Raw genomic sequence first — 25,085 nt, 5'->3', positions numbered from 1 at the left:
ACGTCTTTCCCTCTTAGAAATTATTTTTATCGAATATATTTGACATATAACACTGTATAAATTTGAGGTGTACAATCCTCTTAGAATTTTTTAAAGGAAGTCCACTTTTCCAGTCCTTTCTTTCTTAGAGGTAGCCTCATCCTGAAAATAGGTGAATTTTGGGACTTCCCTGGCAGTCCAGTGGTGTAACAAATTCAATAAAGACAAAAAAAGTCCACATCAAAAACAAAATCTTTAAAAAAAAATAGGTGAATTTCATTCTCATGCAGATGTATATTTGTATATTCAATTGTAGGTTTTAAATTATTACATAAATTTTATTTTATTTTAATAAATTTATTTATTTTATTTAGTTTTGGCTGCGTTGGGTCTTCATTGCTGCGCGCGGGCTTTCTCTAGTTGCGGCGAGCTGGGGTGGGTGGGCTACACTTCGCTGCGGTCGGTGCGTCTGCTTCTCATTGCGGTGGCTTCTCTTGTTGCGGAGCACGGGATCCAGGCATGCGGGCTTCAGTAGTTGTGGCTCGAGGGCTCTAGAGCTCAGGCTCAGTAGTTGTGGCGCACGGGCTTAGTTGCTCTGCGGCATGTGGGATCTTCCCGGACCAGGGATTGGACCCATGTCGCCTGCATTGGCATGCGGATTCTTAACAACTGTGCCACCAGGTAAGTCCCTACAGGAATTTTATACTATGTGTACATTTTACAAATTGCTTTTTTCACTCAATATTATATTTTCAAGATTGAGCCATGTAGATATATAGGAGGGTCTTGGATCTTTCATTTTAGTTGCTATACAGAATTCTGCTGTATGAATAATCCAGTTTATTTAATCCACTCTCCCTCAAAGGAAGAGTTAAATTGTTCTATTAGATATCTTCTGTTAGACTTATCACTAGGTACCCTATAGTTCTGGTAAATAGGCTAAATGGCATTGATTCATTTGTTATTTATTAATGGAATAATAATAAATTAAGGTTATGTAATTGTTGGTTTCTGGTATATCAGCATGCTATTGCTGTTTGTATATTGATCCTTTATCCACCAATTTTGCTGAACTATTTTATTCATTTCAAGTAGATTTTCTTGTTGGGGAATGGTATCATAGCCCACCACTTTCCTTAGTACTTCTTACAGTAACAAGATAGAGAAATTTGGATTTATCAGAATTTTAGGGGAAAGGGTAGCTGAAAGCTAGAGAAACAGATGGCTTGGTGGGCCTGGTCCTCTTGAGAGAAGCAGCCAAAGCTTGGGGACTGCACACCCAAGGCTCTGTGTACAGAGGGTGTCATGGTTTTGGAAAGAGGGAGGTGACCTGAGGCGCTGGATGGGGCCTCGCGAGATGGCAGAGACTGTGTGATCTGCGATGTGATCCCCTCCTCTGTGTCTTAACATGTTTTCAGTAAAAATAGAAAACAATCGTATGCTTAGTCTCATTGATATTCTTGCAGGAACCACCAAGGAGATGGAGTTTTGTATCCGGACACGATGCAGGAATGATAGAACCGAAGCTGCCAGGATCCAGACAAGCATGAGGAGGCGGAGTCTGAAATCCTGGGGAGGCACCTGGTAGGAGGGCCCCCCTCCGCGACACTCAGGTGTGCATTGACAGTCGTGTGATTTGCATGTGGAGAACGCACTGTCCAAAGACAAGAGTCACTTCCTTTTTTTGCCAAAATTTCTTCTTTCAAAGTCTGAGTTTGCTAATTCTTTGGCCCTCTTGAAATTAGAGTATGATCCGAGGGACATGGGAAAAAAATCTCCTTCAAATTATCTACTTAGTGGCATGTCACAGGTCGAAATTCCATCATTAGATTCATTTCTTCAGGGTGCCCTTTGCACACGTAATGAGTTATGGCCTTATGGTTTTGGGGGGTTTATTCGGCCCCGCAGCACGCGGTTCCCCAACCAGGGATTGAACCCGCGCCGCCTGCACTGCCAGCGTGGAGTCTTGACCACTGGACCACCAGGGAAGTCCCTGACATTATGGTATCTGAGGAAATAATAAACCAATACTGGATACCTAATTAATGTTAATGTAGATTAGCTGATTCATTTAACCCACCACTGAAAAGGAAAGGACAACGGCAAAGAGCTTGGAGTGGAGGGTCAAATTACCCGGCTTGAATCCTCACTCGTCCACTTACTAACCCTGTGCTATTTGGAGCCATTACTTAATTTCTGTTGCCTTAGTTCTTCATCTACAGAATGGAAATTAATAAATAGTACTTACCACATAGACGGCTGTGAAAATTAAATGAGTTAAACTTTGTCAAGCACTTAGAACATTCCCTACCTCGTAGAAAGCACTATTTATTATTAGCTTTAATTAATATCATCATTGGAGAGGAAGTAAAACTCTGAGGAATGGCCCAAAGGACAGCTCATTTTGAGGAAATAAGGAGATGGGGAAAATCTACCCACAGTGTATGACTGAAACCAAACAATCGGGGGCAATGGAGGGAGGGGACATCGAGAGTGAGAGTGGAGGCTTTAAAGAAGAGGGACCAGATAGAAATGGTTTCTCTTTTGAAGTTTCACACAAAACAATGTCTAGATGCCTGGTCCTTGCATTTAGGAAATTATAAAATTTTGTCACCAGATATACCGGGTGATCAGCTTTCGCTGCAATAATGCTGCATAAAAGGGCACCCTGCAACTCAGCAGCATACCACACTAGGCATGTATTTATGGCTGTGGGTCTGCAGGTCAGCTGGAATTGGTTTCAGACTGTGGGTCTGCTTCACAGGGCTCCTTCTGTGGTCCAGGATGAGGGCTAGTGGCTACCCGGGTCACGTTCTTCTCCTGGTGGAGGTCAGAATCTTCCCGAGGCCCGGGTGCAGAGCTCACAAACACACACACAGAATTGACAGCGTGTCGGCTCTGCCCACATTCCATTGGCCAAAACAAACCACATGGCCAAGCCCAGCATCCATGGGATGTGGAGGTACTGTTTTCCCATGCAGGTGGAGCAGAGAAGGAAGGAATATATCCTGAACAAAATTCTCACTTTTCACACTTTCTGTCTAAGATTTTATAGTTGTTTTTCTTTTTTAACTTATTTATTTTTTGGCTGCGTTGGGTCTTCGTTGCTGCGCACGGGCTTTCTCTAGCTGTGGCGAGCGGGGGCTACTCTTCATTGCGGTGCGCGGGCTTCTCATTGCGGTGGCTTCTCTTGTTGCGGAGCACGGGCTCTAGACGCGCAGGTTTCAGTAGTTGTGGCACATGGGCTCAGTAGTTGTGGCTCACGGGGGTCTAGTGCACAGGCTCAGCAGTGGTGGCTCCTGGGCTTAGTTACTCCGCGGCATGTGGGATCTTCCTGGACCAGGGCTCGAACCCATGTTCCCTGCATTGGCAGGCAGATTCTTAACCACTGTGCCACCAGAGAAGTCCAAGATTTTATGAGTTTGATTGTATCTCCTCTCGGCCTTTATTTTCTTAGACTGAAGAATTTCAGTCTCTTTCTTCTCCCCTGATTTGCTTTCATTTTTTGGTCTCCTCACCTTGTTAGATGTGACCCATTTTGTTGGCCATCTCAATTATATCCCTTCTCGATTATATGTACACATTGAACAACTGAGCATAAGGGTAAAGTTGGAAATAGATGCCAACGTCCTTTTCTGGGATCAAGATGAATAAACAGAGTGAAAGGAAACTAACATTTTTGGAATCAACTGCATGCCAAGCACCAAGCTAGATATTCTTCCTTCCATGTTAGGGATTCTTCATATACTGTCTCTTTCAATCCTCACAGATCAAACACCTGTAGGGGTGAGGCAGGCACATGAGTGAAGTGAGTGGGATGTTCTCAACCTTGAGTGAGCATGAGAATCAGCCGGAGAGCCTGTCCAGACACACAGTGCTGAGCCCCACCCCAGAGTTTCTGATTCAGGAGGTGGGGGTGGGGCTACGTAAGAATTTGCATTTATAGTCAGTTCCCACATAATGCCGTTGCTTCTGGTCTGGGGGACACACATTAAGAACCGCTGAACTAGAATTGGGTTCTGGCTCCTAGAAGCAGCCCAGACAACAAATTGACAACTTTGGGAGGGTCACTTGGCCTCTAAGTTTCCATTGCCTCGTCAGTACAATAAGCATTTTGGATGAATTCTACCATTTTATGAGCCTATGATTAAGAATTATCTTTAGAAAAACAACAACAAACATTAAAATACCTGGGGCAGGGAATTCCCTGGCGGTCCAGTGGTTAGGACTTGGCACTCTCACTGCCAAGGGCCCGGTTTCAATCCCTGGACCAGGGCCTAAGATCCCATAAGACGTGCAGCACAGACAAAAATAATAATAATAATAAAAAAATACCTGGGACAGGTGGCCGGGGCGATGTGGGAGTGTGTGTGAGCAGGGCACATATTGACTGGGAAGGAGCATAAGGAAGACTTCTGGGATGCTGGAAATGTTCTAGGTCTTGATCTGGGTGTTAGTCGTGTGTGTATACCTAGGTAAAAATTCCTTAAGCTGTACATTTAAGATTAATGTGCACCATACACTTTAATATATGCATATTGACCTTAATAAAAAGGTCAAGAATATGATTCTTGCCAAAAAAAATTTTAATGCTTTTATACTAATTCTAATTTTTTATTTTTAGTGGGATACAGCTAATGTACTTTCTTTTTATTACCTTGCATAAATAATATCCACCAACATAACAAAAAGTGATGGAAAATAAAGTTTCAACATCCACACATCCGTGCACGTAGGGGATATTAAAGTTGCTGCCAGCATGAAGCTGGCTCCTCATTCTGTTTGCCTGGAGAGACCAAGGCAGATAGGAATCTGGGGGTATTGCTGAGACTGAGGTAGAGATGGAAGAACACATTCTTCGGTGTTTCGTAAATTCAGCCCGACCATCACAGGGACCTTTGGTTCCCAAGTGACCACAGTATCATCTAAGTGATCCACTTTATCTGAGCATGAAAGAATTTACCTGTTTCTCAACTAAAGGTGAGACAGACATCAGAGGTACAATTCATTTGCATTGACTCAATTAAATGCATTTGACCAAAAAAACAAAACACAGAAAAGAACAAAAATATTCAATCATGCAGCTAATTATGTCTGATATTCAGGACATATGCTCTGGAATTCTGAAATGAGAGGAAAGTGGGAGATAGAATCCACTGATCTCTGAGTCAGGCAAGTCAGTCCTCGGCTCTCAGTCGGGTACTGGAGCAAATGTGCACATCTCTTCCCAACTCTGTGTTCAGTGACATCATGTTGGTAGCTTGAAATTGGCTATGGTGGGAGTATTCACCCCATAGATGTCACAAATGCTACAAATCAGGATGCTTTATTTCAGAGAGCCAGCTAACTGGCACATCACTGCTCACCTGCCTCTTGTAGGGTGCTGGCTGGCCACACTGAATGTGCTTCTAGTAAAGGTACGGGTTTTTTCATACAACATGAAGCCTAACTGCAAATCAGCTACTTCATCTGGTGCTCAGTGGAAGAAACAGCTCCTGCATTGCAAAAAAAGCTGGCTGCTTGGGGCTTACATATAAAACTGGTTTTGTGTCTACAGCCCTGTAGAGTAATACTTAGTCTAAAGCTATGTAGTGATTGATTTCAGGCTTTTTTCAAATATCAATTCAGGGCAGTTCAAAGGTAATCACGTGGGCTTCCCTGGTGGCGCAGTGGTTGAGAGTCCGCCTGCCGATGCAGGGGACGTGGGTTCGTGCCCCGGTCCGGGAAGATCCCACATGCCGCGGAGCGGCTGGGCCCGTGAGCCATGGCTGCTGAGCCTGCGTGTCCGGAGCCTGTGCTCTGCAACGGGAGAGGCCACAACAGTGAGAGGCCCGCGTACCGCAAAAAAAAAAAAAAAAAAAGGTAATCACGTGCTGATTTAAGACAGTAGCTGCTGTGCAAGCTCTGGCTTCTAGGTGGACTCATTCCTGTACTAATATGCGGGTCCTAGAGCAGCCAGTGGTTCATTTTGGTGTTAATCAGTGGAAGTCTGGGCCAGATCTAACTAGCATCCAGTGTTGCATCTTGATACACAAACCAAGGATGTTTTAGGAGGAGCGTTCACTCTGCCAGAGGTAAGGGGTTTGGGGGTTTAGTCTAGGACTTGTATCTAACTAACTGAGATCTTGGATTACATTGTTTCACTTCTTTGGGCTTTGGAGACTTTATCTGAGGGATGGGGGTACGTAATAGTGGATAACCTCAGGTCCTTTCTACCTCTGAAAGAAATGAAAAATTTAAACCAGCTTGCAGCCTGTGTGTAACCTGCAGCTGTAAAAAGACAGTTGCACTAAGAGTCCATTGACAGATGAATGGATAAAGAAGATGTGGCACATATATACAATGGAATATTACTCAGCAATAAAAAGAAACGAAATTGAGTTATTTGTAGTGAGGTGTATGGACCTAGAGTCTGTCATACAGAGTGAAGTAAGTCAGAAAGAGAAAAACAAATACTGTTTGCTAACACATATATATGGAATCTAAAAAAAAAAAGGTTATGAAGAACCTAGGGGCAGGACAGGAATAAAGACACAGATGTAGAGAATAGACTTGAGGACATGGGGAGGCGGAAGGGTAAACTGGGATGAAGTGAGCGAGTGGCATGGACTTATATACACTACCAAATGTAAAATAGATAGCTAGTGGGAAGCAGCCGCATACCACAGGGAAATCAGCTCGGTGCTTTGTGACCACCTAGAGGGGTGGGATAGGGAGGGTGGGAGGGAGATGCAAGAGGGAGAAGATATGGGGATATATGTATATGTATAGCTGATTCACTTTGTTATAAAGCAGAAACTAACACACCATTGTAAAGCAATTATACTCCAATAAAGATGTTTTTAAAAATAGCAATAATAAAAAATAAAAATATAAAAACATAAAAAAGACAGTTGCACACATAAATATGCAAAGGCTAAGTAATGTGATGGAAGAGGACGCTATGTGCCACTTCCCCAGTATATCCTCTCTGGCCCCATTAAGTGAGGCCCTGAAAAGGATTAGAGCAGTGTGGCACTGTGGCCAGGAGCCTGGTGAAATTACTACTACTTTCTGGCTGTGTGACTTTGGGCACATTACTTAACCTCTCTGAATCTTAGTTCCCTTATCTATAAGTTGATGGGTTGAATACCTACTCACAGGGCTGTAGAGGAGTAAATAAAACTAAGTATGTGAAGGGGCTTTGTAAGGTAGAAAGCATACAACAAATATTACCATTAGTAACTGTAGTTTGGAAAATAATTTAGGATGTCAGAATTACAGTGAAATTCTCCATGCTTAATAATAAGAATAGAACAATAGTCTTCAAAAGAGATGTTCTGTCTAGAATATTGATGTGTTTATAAAGACAAATTAACTCTTCATAACTCAGAAAACAGTTTACAAATAAGTTGATTAGAGATTGAACAATGGATTATTCTGTCTGAAATTATTAGGCTTTTTATTTCTCCTTCTTCTTGCTAATAGTATGTACTAACATTAGAAGAAAATGAAAGGCAAGAGAGAGGGGTGCTGCCTGGAAAGGGACCAGCTGGCCACCTGGTGGTCCTCCCGGCTGACACCCTTATTGCCCTTCCCCCAACACTTAGTCACCAGGTCATTTCTCAGGGACAGATTCACATTACCAGAGTTCAGAGAGACCGATGTATAAAGCAGAATCTCAATCTCATTAATGTACAAAGAGAGATTTAACTGCTAAGGGGCTGAATATTTGCTCTCTTTTTTGCCAATAAGTTCTAGACACTTACCTAAATAACAACTACATATGACAGAAAACCCAAAATTACAGTGGCTTAAACAAGATAGAAGTTTCCCATAAAAGAAGTCTGGACATACACAACATATGATATAATATATGACACTATATCGGCATATCCAGACTGATAGAGTAATTTCACTGTGTCTTCTGGGACATAAGCTTTCCTCTTTCTATTCTGCCATTCTCAGCCTGTGACTTCTATTCCCAAGGTCACCTCATGTCCCAAGATGACTTCTAAAGGCCAGCCGTGATGTCCATATCACAGGCAGCAATTAGGAGGAAAGAAGAAAGAAGGCTATACCACTTGGTTTTCAGAGAGTTTCCATTAGTCCCATAAACACTTCCACCTATATGTCATTGGTGAGAATCTCACAGCCTCATCTAGCTGCAAGGGTACTTGGGAAATGTGGTCATTTAGGCAGGCATATTGCTTGCCCAAATAAAATTGAAGTCTATTATCAAGAAGGCAAGGAGGGGCTTCCCTGGTGGGGCAGTGGTTAAGAATCTGCCTGCCAATGCAGGAGTCACGGGTTCCAGCCCTGGTCCGGGAAGATCCCACATGCCGCGGAGCAACTAAGCCCGTGCGTCACAACTACTGAGCCTGCGCTCTAGAGCCTTTGAGCCACAGCTACTGAAGCCCGCACACCGCAACAAAGAGTAGCCCCCACTCGCCGCAGCTAGAGAAAGCCCGCGCACAGCAACGAAGACCCAATGCAGCCAAAAATAAATAAATAAATTTACAAATAAAATAAATAAATTAATTAATTAAAAGGCAAGGAGGGGACTTCCCTGGTGGTCCAGTGGCTCAGACTCTGCACTCCCAATGCAGGGGGCCTAGGTTCGATCCCTGGTCAGGGAACTAGATCCCACATGCCGCAACTAAGAGCCTGCATGCCACAACTAAAGATTCTGCATGCTGCAATGAAGATCCCACATGCCACAACTAAGACCCGATGCAGGCAAATAAATAAACATTAAAAAAAAAAAAGAAGGCAAGGAAAAGGACGTTGGGTCGGGCATTTCTGCTGCAGCAGTCAAATTATAATCATTAGATGGCTGAATGAATGAGCAAAGAGAGCTAGATTTATGATTCATGATTTAAGGTGCTAACATTTAAGGCTGACCTTCCAAACTTCAGTATGCATTTGAATCACCAGCGATCTTGTTAAAATGAAGATTCTTATTCAGAATATCAGAGGTAAGGATGGAAATTCTGCATTTCCAACAAGCTCCCAGATGATGTGGGTGTGTGGACCACACTTTGAGTAGAAGTGTCTAAAGCATCATTCTTAACATTATTGGTGTTTTCTCCAACAACTGGAGGAAAACAGCTGATGCAGCTGGAATAGTACACGGGAACCCAAAGGCTAGGGGTGCTTTGGTGTCTGAATTTGGAGTGAGTAGAAACTGGCTAAAGTGGAACGCACAGTTTGCTTCAACTGAACCTAATACAGCAACTTTTCCCTTAGAGCATCTGCCCTGTCTGCAGACAGACTGAAATTCCTTACAGGAGAGAGCTGAGAAACAGGGAGAACAGGGAGAAGTTCGGGGAAAGCAGGTGCCCTGGATGTCACGGTCTTGACTCAGAATTCTTGTCTATTGTCCTGCCTAAGAGAACAGACCTTGGCTGTACTGAGGCAGGAGTTTAATTTTGCACTGCCTTGGGAAGTGTCTATGGAAGCCCCTTGGGTAGGGTCAAGAACCATCCAAAGGCCTATGGCCCCAAGATATCCACCTTCTACCACACATGGGTAGAACCAGAATTACAGCATCACACATCTCTTGCTTTGCTTTGCTCCCACCTAGCCTGCAGACTTCCCTGGATCACAGAGAGCTTTTGTTGTATGTGAGGGCCCATATGTCCATCCACTGCCCATCATTACTAGTTAAGTCATTGCAACAGAGTCAGAAAATGAGAGACAGTTAGGATATATTTTAAACTCCTGGGAAATTTTTTTAGTGAAGAAAAGTCAAAAGAGAATTGTGGGAAAAAAAAGATACTATATATCTCAAATATTTATTTATTTAGTATTTTTATTTTTAAAAAAAGATTAAAAAAAAAAATTTTGGCTGCACTGAATGGCGTGCGGGATCTTAGTTCCCCAACCAGGGATCGAACCTGCGCCCCCTGCAGTGGAAGGCAGAGTCTTAACTACTGGACCGCCAGGGAAGTCCCCTCAAATATTTATTTTTAATAAGTTTATAATTTAACATATACACAAAATGCAATGATTGAACATATATATAAGGTCGAAGGACAGAATATGAGGCCCTTTGTGACGTTGAGGACAAAGCCAGTGGCCCTGTCTGCTCCCTGCGATAAGCCTTGGGAAGCTTGGGGCCAGACGCCTGCTCCACCACCCCATTCCCAATGTGCTTAGGTGGGCTCAATGGCATGAGCTAACAATTGTTTATCCAATGTTTACTCTTGTCTTCTTCCTCACTCACAAAACTGCAATTTTGTCTCGGGGCAATGTGCCAGTTAAAATATGTCGTCTCCCAGTCTCCCATACAGGTTAGGGCAGACCAGGTGACCCATTCCCAGCCAATGGGATTTGGTCAGCAGTCCATTGGATGGGGCTTCCGCAAAATTATTATTTCAGTGATAGAGAAGGAAAGACTCAGCTGACATATGGATTTTGCCCTTCTGGCTTCCTTCTTTGAATATAGATGTGATGCCTGAAGGTAGTAGTATTTTGTAGTCAAGAGAATGAAAGTCAAATGCTAAGGCTGGAAGAGCAGAAAAGTGCAAGAGATCTGGGTTCCTAAGGGCACTGTGGATTTGCTATATTAGGCTTGAACAACCTACCTCTGGACTTCTCGATATATGAGATAAATAATTGTTTATTTGGGACTTACTGTCACTTCCCAAGGAGGTGTTGGGCTGGTCTGGTACTCCAGTCATGATAAACACCAGTGATATCTGTATAATCTTCACTGAAAAAGCTCTCTGTGTAAATTGAGTTGTAATCAAGTGTGGCCTCAGTGGCTTCTTCCAGGAAGCTGGGAGTGTCTGACTCCACTGGAAAGCCTGTGTGTTCTCCAAGGACCTGTCAGGAATGGAGTTTAGGTCAGTAGTGAATTCTAGACCAGTGGTCAAGTCCAGGGGTGGTGTGCAGAAAGTCACAGCCAGGGCGAATAAGGCAGAGAGGATCAGGGTTTTCCTGGGCGAGGTGCAGAGGGCAAGTGCAGGGTGCTCTCCAAGGTAAGCAGGAAGGCAGGCAGGCCCTGCGTGTGACCCCCTTTCTAATCCTCTCTTCGTTCTCCCCACTCTTCACCCCTTTCCTTCCCTCCTTGCATGGATCCTCACACGTCCTATTGCATTACCTTGAAAGCCCATCACAGTGATTTATTTTGCCAAGCGGAAGACAGTGGCAAGTCATTGCATAATCCCCTCCGACGTTCAGAGTTCCTGAGCAGCTGTCTGGAGGTGGGTGAAAATAACCCACCGTTTCAGTTTTTATAACGCATTCAGGAGTGAGAATGTTATTTTTAGGGCACAATCATTTCAAAGCTCTTGCTGGCCTGGGAGGAAATGTCTCCAGTGCTTTAGGGAAATGACGTATGTTCTCTTTTCTTTTCCAGCCACTGTCCAGAATGAGTTCTTTCTTTGTAGTAACAGGAAACGATTAATTGCTCATATCCAACTGAGAGTGTTTCAAACCATTGGAATTTAGGGTACTTTCCTGCTTTATGGCCTATGCAGTAAGTGAACTTGATACCCCTAATTCCACCTTGGTTCGGGGAGGATAAAGGTGATGTCTTTTATTCCAAATGGCCCAGAGCATTGTCAGGTATGCATGGAGTGAGGCAAGGATTTTGGTGCACGAGGTTTATTGAGGACCACAGTGAGGGAGAGGAGAAAGGAGGGTGGAGAAACAATGAAGCAGATGCTCATCAACAGGTCTCTGTCATGGCCCCTGCGGCTTCATCCTCTGAGGACTCTGAACGTCCTGGAACATGCCTCAAAACCATCCCACTGAGGGCGGAGAGGTGGAGTGTATACACACCCACTCCCATCCCTCAGGGACTAAGGGCTGAATGTGGGGCATTAATTATGTGACGCCTCTGGTCTGCCCTAGAGTGGACTGAGCAGCCCCACTTCCCAGGGTCAGAGACTGTCTTGGACAGAGAGACTAGGAAGTTCTCCACAAAGCCGAAGGACATATGGGTGGGACACTGACAGCACCTGTGACAAGGGTCAGGGTCTGATTCGTAAATGAGCCATGTGACCCACATTTAAAATATACAGTATGGGGACTTCCCTGGAGGTCCAGTGGTTGGGACTCTGTGCTTTCACTGCTGAGGGCCCGGGTTTGATCCCTGGCTGGTGAACTAAGACCCCACAAGCCTCTCAGCCAAATACACACACACACACACACACACACACACACACACACACACACACACAGTATGGACTTCTGAACGACTATTTTTGCCTTGCAAGGTCTATTTGCTTTTTTTTTTTTTTTTAATTTTTGGCTGCATTGGGTCTCCGTTGCTGCATGCGAGCTTTCTCTAGCTGTGGCGAGAGGGGCCTACTCTTCACTGCGGTGCACGGGCTTCTCATTGTGGTGGCTTCTCTTGTCGCGGAGCACAGGCTCTAGGCACGCGGGCTTCAGTAGTTGTGGCACTCAGGCACAGTAGTTGTGGCTCGCAGGCTCTAGAGCACAGGCTCAGTGGTTGCGGCGCACGGGCTTAGCTGCTCCGCGGCATGTGGGATCTTCTTGGACCAGGGCTCGAACCCGTGTCCCCTGCATTGACAGGCGGATTCTTAACCACTGTGCCACCAGGGAAGCCCTGGTCTATTTGCTTTTAAGTAAAGAAGCAGAGAATCCAGCTGTAGGTATTGGCTGTGGAGCAAAAGCAAATTGGAATTGAAGCCTTTACCATCTGCAGTTCCCATCCCCCTTCTCCAGCTCCACCCAAAGTAAATGAGGTCACCCTCACCCTGTAGAGTCAGCACAAGTCTGGGCAGAAGATGACGCCATTGACTCTCAGCTGAAAACCGAGACAGCAGCATTTGCAAGGGTCAGGAAAGAACAGGGCTCAGACTCTATCATCCGTATCTAGAGAATGCAGGGAACAATGCTAAATACCTGTGATGGCCATGACGATGAAGCCCACTGAGTCAAAGATGTCCAGCGGATGCTTGGTGCCTACACTAGAGCTCCTGCAGACAAATAAGAAGTCCCAGATATGTACTGTTTTAAATACTTTTGTTTTCTTTTTGTTCATAAAAATAATACATACTTCCAGTAATTTTACAAAACTTAGAAAATACAGAATAAGGTAAAGAAGGGAAAAAATCAACTGTAATTCATGTTCTGATCTTGTATAAATACATAAACAAGATAGAGAAATCTATATATAAAGAAAATTCAGATCTTTTATAATATAATCATATATTAGAGCCTGTTGGGATCCTTTTACATACATGGTTCTATATCCTGTTTTTCATACAGCATATCACGGGCTGTGTGAATCTGTATGCCTTTGACAAATTCACAATGTCTCTGTCATCTGAATCTTATTCCATCACCTGGATATGCCATAAACCATCTGGCCATTCTTCTATGAAAGTGTGGTGAACACCTTTGTGCTGACAATCTGACCTCTGGGTATTTTGTTGGGATGTACTCTCAGGTGTGGGATTACAGAGTCAAAGGGAATGAGGCCAAGAGTCTGGGGACCGAGTGTAGGGGCGGCCTCCACTCAGCAGTCCCTAGAGAGAATCTGTGACAGAGATGACTCTCTTGGCTAAGGAGTTGCAGGAGTTTAAAGGACCCCCAGGCAGGGTCCTCAAGTTTGAGGGAACCCTAGAGATAGCCTCCTCCCACACCCTCTTTGTTGTCTTTCAGATAGGAAACTGAGTCCCCAAGAGGTTAAGTCAATTGCAATTTGGGGGCATTGTCTACCACTTCTGGCCTATGTGTAAGCTCTCAACAAGCCTCTCTGAGAGCAGCCCAGATGGACCAGACTTGGCCAGGCCATCAGGCTCCAGACTTGGGTTGTTTTTAGAAATTAAATTACATCATGACACAGAAGATGGAATGGCCAGGCGGCTGGCTGCCCAGCTAGAAGGAAGGCTATGTTCCTCTGGTGCTTGAGAGCCTGAAAGGGTACCTCCTTCCCCATCAGCTGACTACATATAATAGGATAAAATATCTCTTCCTTCATTTGGAAAAACCACAAGGCTTGGTGAAGTGCCTAGGAGCAAAAATAAATCAGGAGGAACACCATGCATTGGGTCAGAGTGAGTCAATGAAACCCACACTGGGAAAGGCAAAGACCTTCATGAAGGCAGCTCATTCTTTGGTTGTTTGTTGAATGAAGATTTGGACTCCAGGTATGGTGTGTATTGCAGACACTGTCAGAGTCCTGCTCATATACCCTCAGCACACACCGTTCCCAGATATAGCAACCACTTCCTACTACAAACACCTGAGAAGCGTGACTTAAGGGCTTTCTCTGGCTGCAGGAGTCTTGCTCAGGCCCATCTGAACAGGCAGGCTAGAAGGGCAGGAAGCCATCTCCTGGAGCAACCATCAACCAATGACCAATGGGAGTTGGTGTTTAAAAATCCCTGTTTCCTTGCCTTGTGGGTAGGACATCTTTGTTCTCTACCATCTCACACAGGTCCCAGTGTAAGTGGGTCACAGATGCCTGGAGCAGTAACCTGCTCATTAACATACCCTGCATTGGTTGGTTTTCCTTCTGTCTTACTTTCCTACTCCCCTACCTGTTCTCCTGGCATCACCCCCAACTCAAATCCTTGTGTCCATGTCTCCTTCTAGGGGAACCCAACCTAAGAGAATGTAGCCCCTTGAGAATTAACTGTAGGAAAACTTGATATGAGAAACTTCAATCAGCGGAGTAGACACAAGCTGATACAGATGTTAAAATTGGCAGACAAGGACATTAAAATCATTATTATAATTATGTTCTGTATTTTCAAAAAGTTAGAGCATAATAAGATGAGATGTGGAAAATATTCTAAAGTCCAATGGAACTGCTAGAGATGAAATAGAGAGAGGAAAGCAACCAAGATAAACATCGACAGTAGATGAAGATTCCAGGCTGACAGGCAGAGGCCAAATTATAATAGCTAGGATTAGGTTCAGTTACATAAAACAGGGTAGGGGGTGGTAATTAGCAGTACCTTAAACAGGAGAGGAGCTTATTCCTCTCTCATGTAAAAGAAATCTGGAGGTAAGCACTGCATAATTAAAAGGGCAGCTGCACTCTGCCATCAGATTCAGTCTGGTCTTTCAACCCTACCATCCTTTGTGTATAGCTTTCATCCTCTCATGGCCCAAGGTAGCAACTAGAGCTCCAGCCATTACATCCACATTCTAGGCAGCAGAAAGAAGGAAGAGCAGAAGAGCAAAAGGAACCCTTCCTAGCAGGTCAATTCCATTTAAGCAGTCTGCCTGGAAACCTCATAGAACTCTTCCACTTAGATCCCATTGTCTAGAACTTCATATGGCAGCCTCAAGCTACAAAAGAGCCCTAGAATTATACAGTCTTAGCTGCTAATATCAGAGTGGTGCTATTAAGTAGGGAACAAAAGAATGGGCTGTTGGGTCAGATAACCAGCCCTCTCTGCCTTACCAAGAAAGATCCAAGGCTTAGAGATGTTTGGTGCAGAGGGCTGCAAGGTGAAGGACAGAAAACAGGGGTTAGTTGAATGTTTGTTTTCAGAATAACTGGACCATTTAGATCTCCACTTTGCATCTACCTCGCACATGTGGAACACAGGCAATCCAGACAAAAAAATTTTAAAGCTCTGTATCAGTTATCACGGCTGTATAACAAACCACTCCAGATTTTAGTGGCATAAAATAACATTCATGTATTATTTCTCACAATTTTATGGGTTGGCTGCCGTCAATTGGCAGCTTCATCAGGTCTGGGGGGTCTACGATGGCCTGGAGCCTTGGTTCTGGCTGTCATTTGGCCCCCTCTCTGCATGGTCTCTCATCACTTCAGTAGTCTAGCTCATGCTTCCAAGAGAGAGAACCTGGAGGCTGCAAGGCCTTTTGAGACTGAGGCCCCAGAACATGCATAGCATTACTTCTGCTGCATTCAGTTAGCCAGAGCAAGTCACAAGGCCAGACCAGGTTTAATAGGTAAGAAATAGACTTCATCTTTTGATGGAAGAGCTGCAAAGCCGTTGTTAAAGAGGCATGGACACAGGGAGGTTTGATTCATTGGGAACCATCCTGTTAACAATCTGGCAGAGACTCTAAAGAAACTGACTAAACTGCCTGGGGGGCTCCCAGAATGAAGCTGTCCTCATTCTGGAATCTTGAGATCTTATCATCTCAAGGCCTACTCCCTTCTTGTTCATTCTAGAGCAAAGTCTACCCATAAATAAGCCCTGCCCACTTCACCTCTCAATTGAGGACCAAAAGAAAGAGCGTGACATATACACCACCAGAAGGATTCAGTACCAAATACCTTGAAAAATCTATCCAGTCTCTTACTCTTGGGTATGTACAGTTAACAAAGGGCTACCAAAAACATTAAGAAAATTTGAAACATGAAAAAGAAAGACCGCGTCAGAGGTACAATTAACCCCAGAGGAAATGGAGATAAACTAGAAAACAGAAGGAAGCATAATTTAAAAACAAAAAAACTTAAGTGACTTCAAAGAGATTTGAGAAGCTATTATATTTATAAAACAAGAACAGAATACTGGGGGGGGGGGGGGAAACAGTCAACAGCACAAGAAAAATCTTTGGAAGTATAATGGCAGATATAAAAAATTCAACAGGGCTTCCCTGGTGGCGCAGTGGTTGAGAGTCCGCCTGCCGATTCAGGGGACACGGGTTCGTGCCCCGGTCTGGGAAGATCCCACATGCCGCGGAGCGGCTGGACCCGTGAGCCATGGCGGAGCCTGCGCGTCCGGAGCTTGTGCTCCGCAACGGGAGAGGCCACAACAGTGAGAGGCCCACATACCGCAAAAAAAAAAAAATTCAACAGAGTTTGAAAGAAAAGGAACTCTTCCAGGAAATGGAACAAAATCAAAGAAATGGAAAATAGAAGAGGTAATGAAGATAGAAGACCACCCTAGGAAGTTCAACATCTAAATAGTAGGAAGTCAGTAAACAGAGAAAGTGGAAACCAAAGGAAGGAAATTATTAAAGAACTATGGAACAAAATTTCCTACAAAGATATATGCCCTTACTTTGAAAGAGCCTTCTGAGTTCCTGGTCTAATAGGTTGTTTTTTTTTTTTTAAACCCAAGTCTAGGTACCAAAGGGAAACTTCAGAATATCATGGATTAAGAGAAGACCCTCAATCTTCCTAGGAAGGTAAGAAACAACAGGTCACAAATAAAGGAAAAAATTAAAGCATCCAGGGACTTTCCTGGTGGTCCAGTGGTTAAGAATCCGCCTTCCAATGCAGGGGACTCAGGTTTGACCCCTGGTTGGGGAACTAAGAGCCCACATGTCGCGGGGCAACTAAGCCCGCGCGCCACAACAAAGAAGAACCCGTGCACCACAACTGAAGACCCAGCGCAGACAGAAAAAAAAAAAAAAAAAAAGATTAAGGCATCCAACTTATTATCAGACATGAAAGAGCTTAGAAATTTTGCCTCTCAAGTATCCTTTCTGCCAAAGGAAGATGTGGTATATAGGACACAGTGGAACTCCCCAAGGAGTGCTATGAAAGGAAACTCCAGCTTCTCAGCTGTTCAAGCAGCCTGAACACAACCAGTTCACCTTAGATCAAAGACTCAGTGAGCTCTCACAAGAATATTTTTAAGAAACATGGAATACATTTCAAACAATAGGAAAAAGGAAGAAGAAGCTAAATGATATTAGTCATGTAGTAAAGAAAGCATATATTTCTTCTTTCAACAGCAAAAGAGAACCAATTAGAAACATTAGAAAACAAATGTACAAGATGTATGAAGCAACGAAAAATCGCAGCATGATTTTGGGGAACTGGGAATGTAAGTGTAGTAAACTGATTGCTTTAACGACCCAATGGTACTCCATTGTATGATTAATACCAGTTTATTCATTTTTCTGTTGATGTACTTTTGGGTTGTTTCCAGTTTGGGGCTATTGTGAATAAAGTTAATGTGGAAATTCTTGTCTTTGTCTTTTGGTGTGAATCTCATTCTTAACTCGGGTCTTTTTAACTTGCTGTTTCCTCTGCCTGGACCACTTCACCTCTAGATCTTTCCAAGGCTGGCTCTCTCTCACCGTTCAGGCTAGCTATCAGATGGTGGCTGCGGGGGACAGGCTGTGGGCTGGAACACTTGGGGGCTGGCTGGGCACCTCTTTCTCTTACAGTTTCAGCACCTCTCCGTGTGGTTTCTCTTTGTGTGCTGGTTTGAGCTTCCTCATAGTGTGGCAGCTTCAGGGCAGTTGGACGGCTCCCATGGCAGCTGACAGTCTCAAGAAAGTATTCCAGCAAACAGGGGAAACTTCATTGCTTTTACAACCTAGTCTTGGAAATTACATGGCATTGCTTCTGCTGTGTTCTGTTGGTTACAGGTAAATCACCAATCCACCTCAATTCAAGGGTAAGGAATATACACTCTACCTCTTGATAGGTGAGTGATAAGAATCTAGATGAGCCAGGTGGAATGGAAGATATTACTGCAGCCAATTTTTGGAAAATACACTCAGCCGTACTGTCCATACCCTATGTGGTTTTTTCCATAGTACTTTTTATTATTGGATATTATTTTATTTCTTTCTTTGTTTTTGATCAGCCATTGCCCTTTACTAGAATATGTGCTCTAAAAAGGGCAGGAACCCTCTCTTTGTTATTCTCTGTCCTCTTACCAGTACTTGAATTGTGCCTGTGAAACCGAGTCCCCCTAAAACCGAGTTCTCTTGAGTTTATGATTAATCTCTCTATCCAAAACCCTGTTCCTTTAGGATTGAGGGATAGCAAAGAAAATGGAGGACTGAAACCAAGCAGGACCCTGTGGGGCCTTCCCAGGTAAAAATTCCTTCCATATGTCCCCCATTTCTTGTTCATAGAAAAAAAGGCTTTAGTCTCCTAGGCGTTCCCCAAGTTCCAAAGCACAAGCTCAAGCAATTAATGATCAGGACAACAGAGTCATAGGACTCCTAGCTCCTCCTAAAGGGATATACTTAACAACCTGGTGCATATCTTGGAGTTCTTCTGCAGAAACTAAGACCCCTATGCAAGTGGAGGATGGTGACACTACATGCTGACCACAAGCACACAGATACTAGACTGGTTGGAACCAGAAGCCTTAGATTCCTGAAACATCACCCTGTTACTTCACCACCAACCAATCAGAAAAAACTCCACGAGCTGATCATGCATCCTCCCACCCTCTCCCCTAACACTGTCTTTAAAAACCCTTGCCTGGAAGCCATTGGGGAATTTGGGTCTTTTGAGCATGTGCTGACCTTTCTCCTTGCTTGGCACCTGAAGTAAACCCTTACTTCACTGAAAACACTTGCTGTCAGAGTTTGGCTTTCTGCGCTGCAGGCACAAGAGCCCTTGCTTGGTAACACCTGCACATCATATTCAACATGTTTATTGAATAAAATAATAAGACTTTTGAGACAGGGAACCAATAGATGCCTGTTAATAAACCAAGTAACAGAAGCACAAGCACGTTATTTAGGGATGTGGACTTAACCACTCAAAGAAGTAAACTAGAAATAGTTAAAGGAGTTGCCTGTAGGGTTCAAGATGGGAAAGAAAGTATGGGACAGGGGGCAAATACTTTACTGCAGCACTTGTGTATATGGAAAATTTTTAAATGCATGTACTTTTTTTTCCATTTTATTATTATTTTTTAACATCTTTATTGGAGTATAATTGATTTACAATGTTGTGCTAGTTTCTGCTGTATAACAAGGTGAATCAGCTACATGTATACATATATCCCCATATCCCCTCCCTCTTGTTTCTCCCTCCCACCCTCCCTATCCCACTCCTCTAGGTAGTCACAAAGCACTAAGCTGATCTCCCTGTGCTATGCAGCTGCTTCCCACTCGCCATCCATTTTACATTTGGTAGTGTTTATATGTCAGTGCTACTCTCTCACTCTGTCCCAGCTTACCCTTCCCCCTCCATGTGTCCTCAAGTCCATTCTCTATATACAAGCAGCTCATGAAGCTCAATATCAAAAAAACAAACAACCCAATCCAAAAATGGGCAGAAGACCTAAATAGACATTTCTCCAAAGAAGATATACAGATGGCCAACAAACACATGAAAGGATGCTCAACATCACTAAACATTAGAGAAATGCAAATCAAAACTACAATGAGGTATCACTTCACACTGGTCAGAATGGCCAGCATCAAAAAATCTACAAACAGGGCTTCCCTGGTGGCGCAGTGGTTGAGAGTCTGCCTGCCGATGCAGGGGACACGGGTTCGTGCCCCGGTCCGGGAAGGTCCCACATGCTGCCGAGTGGCTGGGCCCGTGAGCCATGGCCATTGAGCCTGAATGTCCGGAGCCTGTGCTCCGCAACGGGAGAGGCCACAACAGTGAGAGGCCCACATACCGAAATAAATAAATAAATAAATAAATAAATCTACAAACAGTAAATGCTGGAGAGGGTATGGAGAAAAGAGAACACTCTTGCACTGTTGGCGGGAATGTAAACTGATACAGCCACTATGGAGAACAGTATGGAGGTTCCTTAAAAAACTAAACATAGAACTACCATATGACCCAGCAATCCCACTACTGGGCATATATCCTGAGAAAACCATAATTCAAAAAGAGACATGTATCACAATGTTCATTGCAGCACTATTTATAATAGCCAGGACATGGAAGCAACCTAAGTGTCCATTGACAGATGAATGGATAAAGAAGATGTGGCACATATATGCAATGAAATATTACTCAGGCATAAAAAGAAATTAAATTGAACTATTTGTAGTGAGGTGGATGGACCTAGAGTCTGTCATACAGAGTGAAGTAAGTCAGAAAGCTAACACATATATATGGAATCTGGAAAAAAAAAAAGGTTCTAATGAACCTAGGGCCGGGACAGGAATAAATGCATGTACTTTTGCTTGTTTGATATTAAAAATTTTTAAGTTAAATTTTAAGAGGTTATTGTAGAAAATATGGAAAAATTGGAAAATATGCAAGACAAAGCATTATTTGCAATCCCACCACCCAGAGACAGCCACTCTAAACACTTTGGTCTATTACCTTCCGGTTGAAAATAGTCTGTATCTTGCCTTTTTATTTTCTTTGCATGAATTCTATCATGAGGATTTGCTCTAGAGCAGAAATGCTGGCTGGTAAAGGTAACCTAAGGATTCCTTTACTTCTTGTTTCCCCTACTTAAAGGTCTGCATAATTATGCCCTTTCTTTTCCTCTCTCCACCCTGACAATCGCGTTTAACCCACTCTTTCCCCGCCTCTCCTTGCCTCTTATTCAAAGACCTCGTGAGTTCATCACTGTCTCTTTCTCCTCAACCACAGGACAGCAGCGTGTGTCTTGGTGACTTATTGCTACACAACAAACTACCCAAAACTCACTGACTTAAGGCAACCATTTTTAGCATTTTTCAACAGTTCTGTGGGTCAGGGATTTGAGCAGGCTCAGCCCCATCATCTCTGCTCCGCCTGATGTCTGTCGAAGCATAATGTCCACCACGTCCAATGCCTCAGCTCAGAGCACTGGCAAGGCTGGTGGCGAACAGGAATGGTTACATTGGGATCACATGTCTGGGGCTTTAGCTTACTCTGGCCCCCAGGTGCCTGGCTTCTCTTCCATGTGGTCTCGGGGCTTTTCCCTCTCCACATGGTCTCTCTAGCAGGGTGGTCAGTCTTCCTGCATGACCGCAGGGCTCCCAGGAGCTTGCGTCTGGAACTCTGCCTGCATCCTGTTGGCTACAGCAAGTCACAGGCCCAGCCCAGACGCAAGGGGAAGGGAACACACAGGGCATGAACACCAGGAGGCATGGGTTACTGGTGGCCACCAGTGAGTCACATGGATATGAATTCAAATCCTGGCTCCTCAGCTTGCTAGCTGTATTTCTTTGGCCTAATTTCTATACTTCTCTGAGCCACCATTACCTTCTTTATCCATAAAATAATCAGGATATAATTCCTTCTGGGCAGAATCATTTTATGCATTGAATAAGAAAAACATGTATTATGCTGCACATAATCACTGCATGCAGTTTAATAGGAGGGACTTAAGCATTAGAAAGATGTGCAAACCATAAACTTGATGGAACCATAAGAAAATAAGCTCCTGGTAATCTGAAGAAATCTTTGGGAGGGCTTTAGACTTCCAAGGAACCAGAAGTTGGAATCTCAAAAAAATTGCAAAATACGGTGATTCCAGTATGGTTCCATGGGTGAAGAATTTCTTCTCTCTCTTCTGTCTGGAATTACTACTTTCTTCTATTTGCCAACCTCTTGGCTGTATTTTAAGTTTAGTCCTTCTCTTCTTATCTCTCTTGCTGACTAATTTCCTTTGCCTAGTAACCCCTTGTTCTATCCAAAAACCTGGAGCCACAAGAAGCCCTTCCCATGGTCATCCACCTTCCCCTCTAGAAGAGAAATCCCTTTAAGCCTCGTCCCCATAACTGTGCCCTTTCTCCTGGCCTCCTGCCTTGTCACTTCCACTGTGAGGCTCCTCCCCAGCAAGAGATTTGAGAGCAAATGACCTTTAACCCAATGAGAGTCCCCCTCCTGCAATCTCCACTAATCTTCTTAGGTGTTAATATTTAGCCTTACCTGGTAATACCCAGGTGCTGGTAAATGCAGCTGCCCACAGCCTTAGCAGAGAACCTTTTGGAATGCTTCCCTTGCTTCTTTCCCCTGCCTGTTTGATGGAGATTTCTGTTCTGGCAAGAGATCAGCAGAAGTGATACCCCTTTTTCAGTTGAAGGAACACACTTTGAAAGTCAAAGATTTGTTGAAGCACATAGAAACTATTTCTCAGAGTTGCTCTGAGGTAACTCACAGGATAATTAGCACATTATCAAAGGCCTGAAATGAACGTACAGTGAGGAAGGTGATCAGTTCTCCTCCCACTTTGGAGGGCAGGTCTGGCGTTGGGGGGAAGCCTTAGTTTCTGCCTGTCTAAGATGCCTCCAGAAGATGCTGATGCTGCTGGTCTGGAGACCACACTTAGCCAGGAAATGCTACTAAGTAGCAAAGAAGGCGAGAGAGAAGTGATGGACATCTTCCTGCAACTCTGAGAGGCAGCAAGCAACCCTCAGTTTTTCCAGGCATTTGCATGCAGCAAAGATCCTGGGCTTTGGGGACAGATAGAGCTCTCCACCCACTGGGTGGTCCTGGGCAAGTCACTTTACTTCTCTGAGACTCAGTTCCCTCATTTGTAAAGAAGGGGGTGGGGTTCATACCTGCCCCACTGAATTGTCCGGGAGATTTTGAGACACAGGGTGTAGGATGGCCCAGCTGAGTGCCCAGCACATCTAAGCCCTCAGTAACCGGTACCTGGTCTCACTATTGCAAGGGTGGAATCAAGAGACCTAAGCAAGAGTCCAATGTCTTCAGCTTTTCCATGTTGCAAGTGAGGACGTTGCTTTGTCTTCACAGGTGCCAAGTTAATAAACAGCAGTGTTCGTGGGTGTGCTCCCAGCGTTCAGATGGCTGCTCTGCTTTGATGGGTACACTTGAGCCACCCCAGGGCAAAATGAGGTAATGCTTTGGAGTCATGAAGAGAAGGCTTCTTTCTCATGAGCTGTCACACCCTCTGATGTGAAGGTGTCTTTCATAGACTGTTTTCTATTATTAAGTTCATGTGACACCTTTGCCACACACAGATCCTTCTCCAATGGCAGAAAATGAAAACATTTCACAGTTCTTATTGGCTCAAGTCCATTTTCTGCTCCTACACACACAAAGCATTTTCTTTGAGCCTACGTGCCCCATTTCCAAGCCTCTGGTTTTCCCAGACATCCTCATTAAGCAGCAATACCTGCAAGTCCTTCAAAGGACTTATTCTGTTTGCTCAAACCTTCAAATTGCTTTGCAATAACTAGAGACTGCTCTGCTGACAGGCAGGAGGGAGAACAACCCAGATTTCTTTCTCTGGGTTTCTGCTTGTTTTGACTGTTGCAATTTACACCCACATTTTGTCTAACTTTTATTGATGATTCAAGAGAAGCCACCACCAGCAAAACCAGTTGTTTTGTGTCAGAGAACAGCCTTCGACTGAGGTGATTTTCTATGATGATGGCGACAACCTGATTTCTGGAAATGAAATTTCTAGAATTCTCTCTCAAGATGCCTGGGAAGAGCATACAGCTGTATTGTTCATTCATTACCTTATATCCCCAAATTTATTTCTCCTTACTTACAGAGCTAGTTTGTTTTACCAGTGTAAAAAAAGACTTTATCATGAGCACACTTTCTCTTCATTTAAGCAAAATTCCTAAACTGCAGTTGCTACCCTTTCTAACTTAAGAGATCAAAACTGGGCAGCGGGAGGTGTAGAGTTTAGAGCTGTTAAAGAAAGGCAATCAATGGAGTAAGTAATAGTGACATAGGGACATCAAAGATGGTGCCCAGGGCTTCCCTGGTGGCGCAGTGGTTGAGAGTCCGCCTGCCGATGCAGGGGACACGGGTTCGTGCCCCAGTCCGGGAAGATCCCACATGCCGCGTAGCGGCTGGGCCCATGAGCCATGGCCGCTGAGCCTGCGCGTCCGGAACCTGTGCTCTGCAACGGGAGAGGCCACAACAGTGAGAGGCCCGCGTACCGTAAAAAAAAAAAAAAAAAAAAAAAATGGTGCCCAAATGGTTTACTTCACTAGCTGGGAATATGTATTCACCAACATGATATGTATTTCAGAAACCTCCTAAATTCATGTTGAATTAAGATTTTTACCTTAGGGATTTCCCTGGTAGTCCAGTGGTTAAGAATCCACCTTCCAATGCAGGGGACATGGGTTCGATCCCTGGTGGAGGAACTAAGATCCCACATGCCGTGGGGCAACTAAGCCCACGTGCCACAACTACTGAGCATGCAAGCCACAACTAGAGAGAAGCCCATGCACTGCAACGAAGATCCTGCATGCCGCAACTAAGACCCGATGCAGCCGAAAAATAAAAATAAAAATTATAAAAAGATTTTTACCTTAAAGCTATGTGACACTAATTAGCATATTAAATGTTTTCCATTTAAGAAATAAAGATAGACCATGAGATAGGCTAATTAGTTAGGAAGAAACTTTAATGAAGAAAAAAATACGAGCAAAAGCAAGAGGCATGCAGATTTGTTTTTCCTCCAGAGACCATACGTACTCAAGCAATGTGGATGACATTTCCTCATTTCAACCCTATATATTTATCCAAATCAGATAGATAGATAGATAGATAGATTCAAGGTGCT

The 25,085-nt window shown here is 44.0% G+C and overlaps 1 protein-coding gene and 1 long non-coding RNA gene across 3 annotated transcripts in view; both read right to left on the bottom strand.

Moving 5' to 3' along the window:
- LOC117196529 (uncharacterized) overlaps window positions 1-25,085 on the bottom strand; it is a 71,472-nt gene that overhangs the window by 2,903 nt on the left and 43,484 nt on the right. The window contains exons 3-4 of one of the 2 annotated variants that reach the window (XR_004476759.2): window positions 12,838-12,911; window positions 10,598-10,788 (exon numbers count right to left, since the gene is read on the bottom strand). This is a non-coding gene — a long non-coding RNA (uncharacterized LOC117196529). The other variant, XR_004476758.2, reaches the window with a different exon arrangement.
- LOC117196528 (40S ribosomal protein S27-like) overlaps window positions 1-25,085 on the bottom strand; it is a 433,126-nt gene that overhangs the window by 393,856 nt on the left and 14,185 nt on the right. The gene's annotated exons all lie outside the window — the stretch shown is intronic.

This window comes from Orcinus orca, chromosome 10 (assembly GCF_937001465.1).
Source record: "Orcinus orca chromosome 10, mOrcOrc1.1, whole genome shotgun sequence".
Taxonomy (NCBI): domain Eukaryota; kingdom Metazoa; phylum Chordata; class Mammalia; order Artiodactyla; family Delphinidae; genus Orcinus; species Orcinus orca.
The sequence above is the reverse complement of the archived record's forward strand: the minus strand, read 5'-3'. Positions and strand labels throughout refer to the sequence as shown.